Source organism: Cuculus canorus, chromosome 10 (assembly GCF_017976375.1).
Source record: "Cuculus canorus isolate bCucCan1 chromosome 10, bCucCan1.pri, whole genome shotgun sequence".
NCBI classification, from domain to species: domain Eukaryota; kingdom Metazoa; phylum Chordata; class Aves; order Cuculiformes; family Cuculidae; genus Cuculus; species Cuculus canorus.
In genome coordinates, this window is record NC_071410.1 from 7,655,866 (window position 1) to 7,661,865 (window position 6,000).

Below are 6,000 nucleotides of genomic sequence, written 5' to 3' on the forward strand. Positions count from 1 at the left end.
GAGAAAGTACGTTATTTTCTCCCACCCCAACATCCTATCAGCAATGGGGGAGCTATATTTAGGGTGGTTTCATAGTTAGTCTTAAGGGGATCTCTGGTCAGAGACCACTGGAAGCACATAAATACTGAATATTCTCAAATGAAGGCATTGGGGGAAAGCTGGGAGCCAAATGGCTGCAGGAAAGCCAACTAGAAACCTCTGTGTGCTGGACCAGCCACGGGTTTAGTAAGATGAACCACTTCCATTTTTCTTAGCAAAGACAGAAAGGCACATCCAGTACTGGTTCAAAAGACAGAAGTTTTGGAGGATTGAGTGGATTTTTCGCTGTCTCTGGCCAAGCAAAACAGTGGAGAGCAATTTTTGCTCTGCCAGAATTTCTGAACTCCACTGCTGCTTCGATACTGGCTTAACAAAAGAGCCCTCACATACCGGGGCAGCTTCTTTGGCATTAAAGCTAGCTTGAAGCAAAATAGGTGGACCATTGTTCTTTGTACCAGCCATGCCACCCCACAGGCATCACTCGGCATATCTAGCCCATACAATTGCTTGTTAAGGGTGATCTCTCAAAAGCCATTGTCTTAGTAGAGAGACACCCCTAGAACCAGACATCTTTCGGTTTGAAGCTCCTCCTATCTCAAAGCACCAAAAGCATGAAAGTCTCTGATGTTCTGAAGAGAGTGGGAGGATTTTCCAGGAGGAAATCTTTCCTATTTTTCTTTTTTGAACTAATTTCTCCTGGTTTTCCTCTCCATCCACATCACAGTAGGGACATTGGAACAGACTCATTTCACTGTAGCTGTGCAGGTCAACAAGTAAACTGTTCTGAAACATTTTGATTCAAATTATTAAACCTCAAGCTATACTTGTCACACAGCCTCCTATGGGCAAATTTTGGTCTCTTCCTTCCCACTCTTGGTTTGGTTTCCCCTTCCCAGGGGTGGAAAGATACTAGAAACAAGGAAGCTCAAGAGCTACCCTGCAGTACTTGGTCCCAGCAGGGAGCCAGTTCCCTGCAGGGAGTTCTTTCCTGTTCTTCATTAGTGGTCTGGGTGACAACTGATATTCTACATTTGATCCCAACAGATCACAAACACAGCCATATCCAAGCGCTTTTAAATCTTCACAGCTAATGGCTGTCGACTGCCTAATCACATGCCAAACAGCCGGCTTTGCCAAGTAGAAGGAAGATAGGGACACATCCCAAATCACATCAGTCATCTGAGTCACCTCAAGAAATAAAAGATGAGGCACATCCACGGACTGAGTACTTCTGAAAACACCAATCTGAAGTCAAGATATTTTGAATTTCCTATTTACAAAAATAATGCAAATCTGTCTAAACCACAATTGCAACTCTGCCTTAAAGTTTCCAGTCAAGCACACAGTGAAATGCCATCCCTTCCACCCTGGGCTGCAGCTCCCTCATTGTCAGGAACCCTGCCCTGGCTCTCTAACCTTTTCCAGGGCACTCTTTAATTTGGCCTTTTCTGAAGGAGTGCTTCCTCGGGACCCTGTCTATCCCATTCCAGTGTGGCCATAATTCAGTCCAAAGTCCAAAGTGTAATTTTAGCCCTGTGCTGCCATAGGACAAAAACCCTCGTGGCCATCTCTTCAGAGAGAGATGAAAAAGCTGGAGAAGCACAAGAGCATCCTTCCATCTGTCTGTCCCCCAGCTAACACCACTCTTTTGCTCCAACAGCAGGAATTTACTTTGGCCATATTCTTGGCACCACACTTGCCTGAATCACTCTGTAAGTATCAAAGGCCAAATCCTGCTTCAGCACATGCTGCAGGGATGCACAGGGAGGATGAACACTGCCTTGCCAAGAGGCATTTTTGGGGCTTTCTACATCCCAGCTTGGAGCAGAGCAAAGTCTTTGTGGGAAATACTTTGAGCAGCAAAACAAGTCAATGTCCAGTAGGAGATTTTTTGGCTACAGGCTTGGGGTGGGTGAGCACATGGAACACAGCACTGCACAGCTAGCTCTGGGCTGCCCACCTACAAGAAGCCCAGTCAAAGCACATCAGGGAGTGAAAACACGCTGGGCTATATCCAGTCTCTGAACGCCAGGGAAGCCCCAGTGCCTTCGCTCCTATGCCCAGCCACGTGGCTGTCAACTGGGTTTTTACTGGACCAAAGATGAAGAACTGAAGCCAGAATACATGGCACAGTCCTTCTAAAGCCAAGCTGCAGAAGCGGAAGCATTTATCTAAATAGCGTTTAATCCTTTACAGTTCCAGTGTCTCAAGAGCCATCTGCTTAAAACTCCTCTCTAAATCAGGGTATCTAAATGAAACATGAGGTCTCTTTCTTCCTCCCACGCTCCCTCTGCCAAAATCAAAAATGAAATGACTGATCTCAGACATTTCTGCTTTGTTACTCTCCCCATCTGCATCTTCCGTAACAGAGAAATTAAAAACAGAGATCCCAATGACTCAAGATTAAATATTTTGACTTTATTTGACTACAATGAATTTTTCATTATAAAATCACAGGTCAGGTCTGGGGAGGTTTATTGTATAGGCATTATTTCCATTGCCTTTTCAAGCAAAACTGATTCCACATAGCTAAAGTTACAGAATTGTATCTGAAATCTCAGCTTTACTGCCTTTGCACTTCTACATGCAGAGCACAAGGTGATGATGGCTGAGGATCATGAGGGAGAGAGGCAGGCACTGTCTGCCTGGCTCGACCCCCCAGACGTCTGCTAGTGACACCTGCATCTCAGCGTGACCCAGAGGAAGACTGGCACCAGCCAGACAGAACTTGGTCATTGGTCTCCTGGAAGCTGCTCTGATTTAGGAGCGTACTCAAAGCCTGAGCAGAGTTTGCACATCCCTGGTGGTGAGACTTAACTTGCTGTACTTAAAGCCACTAGGACTTCAGGTCTAAGCAGCACCACAGAACAAGGATATGCTAAACGTAGGCTGGATTGTCTCCTCAGCAAAGACCAGAGGGATTTTCCAAGGTTCTTTGAGGAACTGACACCTAAATCCCACAATGCACCCCTTGAGGGGGGGAGTAACTTAAAAGAATCGTTCACACAGGCTACTGCTGAGTGACCGGTATTTTTCCCGGCTCACATCACTAGTTTTGTCCAGCACTGGAACTCCCACCCTGTGCAAGAATTTGTATGTACTGACATCAAGTACAAGTTTCCCCAGATGGAGATGGGGAAGACAATCACAGCCATGGTACCCAACAACCACACCAAAGGAGCTTAGGCTTCCACCAGCATGCACACAGCACAGAAAGGGCTGCAGGTTATCCTACAACATGGAACAACTCTTTTCAACAAGAACTTTTCACATAGGTATTACACAAGAGGAAGCAAGCTGTTTCTTGGGGACAAGGAAGGCAGTTACTTAAAGCTTTTGTTAATCCTAATGCAATGGGTGTGGACTGTAAATCATATTCACAGGATACGGGCTTAGATCAGAGATAAAATGCATCTCATAGCACGATTCCTCTATGCATGGATGCAAAAAGGGACCTGACAGGGCTCCCACCAGCTGCTTCATGCCACATGTCAGGATGTTCCATTCATGGTACAGTTTGATGAAAAGGCTGCTTCTGAAATAAAGGCCATCCAAGGTGGGCTGGAGAGCAGTTACTTTCAAGTGCTTGAGTACCCTAAGCATTGCCTCCTTTTGAACAGCTGATGTTATTTACATCAAGGCAGAGAATTATACCACCATAGGTTGAGGCAAGCCATCACTCACAGCATGGAAAAACTTCTCCAGTCAAAAACACTTCAAGAGCCCAATCCTACAAACCTACCCCTGCCAGAGTTCCCCAAGAGCAGTGCAAGTCAGAAATGAGCTGTAAAACCCCTGAACTGGTCCCTTAGAGCCACAGTCCAAAACTCTGAGCTATTGATTTTCTGTTGTACCAAGCTCTTGAGGCTTTTTTTTTTTGCACTTGTGTTAGCTCTGAAACATCTAACTAACATTTTTCTGGCAGGTATTAGTAAAAAATGATATTTTTTTTAATATATGCTGTGCTCTTTAAGGAGAAATTAAGAACTGGTTTATATTCAAGCACGCTGTTCTGGTGGGGGCAAGAGGAGAGGAGGGTGCTGTCACTGAAGTGGGTGTTTTTATCATTAAAAAAGAAAGTTTATGTTTTAAAGCCATATTTGGTTGCTCAATCAGCTATTTGCCTTGTACATCATGGCTTAAGAATTTAATCAGTTTCCTTTTGGAAGTTCTTTTGTTGTTGTTTTTAAAACACCCTCTAATTAGTAGGTGGATTGTTTTAACCTTCCCCCCTTTCATGTGCTAGAGTTCAGTGATTCAAAAAGCAGCCACATCCACTTCTAAATCAGACTAGAGCCTGCTTACACAATACAAACTGGGGCAGCATCACACACATGAACTTATCTTTTGACCGGTTGCTAACGAACAGTTTAATGACAGAAACACCCGTCTTGCAAACATGGGGCAAATAGTTTCACTCATGCAAGAGAGTTCACAAATCCGGATAGAGAAAGGGGTGCAGCGTTTGTATAAAGATAAAGGTGTTTGCACCCACACAGGGACAGCAGCAGACGTGGCTTGTCAGAAACTCTGCAGCTGCCTGATATTCTATAATACAGAAAGAAAGAGAAAGACGTGATAATTATTAGGTAAAAGTTTGCATTTTGATATTCTGCAACCCTATTACTGCCAGCCGGCTCCCACAATTCAGAGGGTATAGTTTCTTCATTTCTGAGAGCATCACATCACCTGAGAGCCCACCAGACAGCCACTGCTTTAGCTGTTTCCTCTCCAGCTGTCATTAAAAGGTTCAAACAGGCACATCTGACCACCTGCCTCGGAAAACACAGAGCTGACAGCCCTTACCCAGCTCTGTACCACTGCACCCTCTCCCTAAACACCCACTTGGCTGGGAAGCAAAGAGAAGAGCTGTATTTATACTCCAGTAGCTGCCTCTTCTTTCAAAGCCACCACCTTCCAGGAGGGAATATACGTATCAGAAAGAAGATGTAAGAGAAATCAGAAGCAAGAATTCAGGCAAATCCTACCCATAAAACAGAGGCATTGTCTGAGGTTAACTCAGTGACCCATGAAGAAACTACTTGCTAGAAAGAGTATTTTCAGAAGTACGTTATACAACCCCAGACTTCATATTTGCCCCAGCCCTGCTCTCACAAACCCTTCCCAGAGCAGTCACAAGGCAGAGAAAAGACCCAGCACAAGCCCTGAAATGCAAAGATCTGCAAAGCGTGGGATGCCGAAACGCTCCTCGCCCTGTTCAGCAAGATGATGCTCAAGAGGGAGAGACAGAGGCATGTGCTTACTGGCTGCCGGAGCGAGGAGGCTGCTGCCCAGAGGAGGGAAGGGATGGACAATTCCGCGTGCGGCTGTACACAGCACCTTCAGCAGCAGCAGCACGTCAGTCCAGGGCTGTGCCTCCAGCGCAGCTGGGCTGGGATGTCCTGCTGGCGGGACAGGGCTTGGTTTGCCTCTTATAGCAGGGAGGTACGCTGCACAAAAAAATAAAAAAACAATAGTCCAGCCAATAGCACCATCCCTGCCTGAGGAGCAGCTGGAGGGGGAGCAGCCTGCTCCTCCCAGGGCCCCTGCATGGTCCATGGGGGGAAAACCCCAACCAGCGATGGCATTTAGCCAGCGCAGCCGCTGCCCTGCTTCCCCAGCGCAGCAAAGCGCCCTTACTGGGACCCGTGGTCTCACCAGCCTGAGCAAAGCCCTGCTACCCGCAAAGTGCTGGGAATCGCGCTCCCAGGCTGCTGCACACAAGGGAAATGCAGCACAAAAATTTTGTTTGTGGGACAATTTGTCACCGGTCTCCCATTCTCTCTCAAAGCTAAAGCTTCTCCTGGCAGCTCCAATACTATATGTGTCACCTTCAGGTTCACAGACAGTTTCCAGGATAGAAAACAAACAGAACCGGTGCGTTTCAAGTTAGTAGCCGGCAAGGAATCCAGCTGAAGAGAGGACAGCAAAAATGATGCCAGAAGAGGAGTGTTTTCTTCA

At 46.3% G+C, this 6,000-nt stretch overlaps 1 protein-coding gene across 3 annotated transcripts in view; it reads right to left on the reverse strand.

Annotated features, from left to right (window-relative positions):
- The window catches only part of FHL1 (four and a half LIM domains 1), a 30,353-nt gene extending 24,900 nt beyond the window's left edge, over positions 1–5,453 (reverse strand). For 2 of the 3 annotated variants that reach the window (XM_054075230.1, XM_054075229.1), the window contains exon 1: positions 5,304–5,453. The gene's annotated coding sequence lies outside the window, so the exon portion shown is untranslated. The remainder of the gene's footprint in view (positions 1–5,303) is intronic. The other variant, XM_054075231.1, reaches the window with a different exon arrangement.
- Between the last annotated feature and the right edge of the window lie 547 nt (positions 5,454–6,000).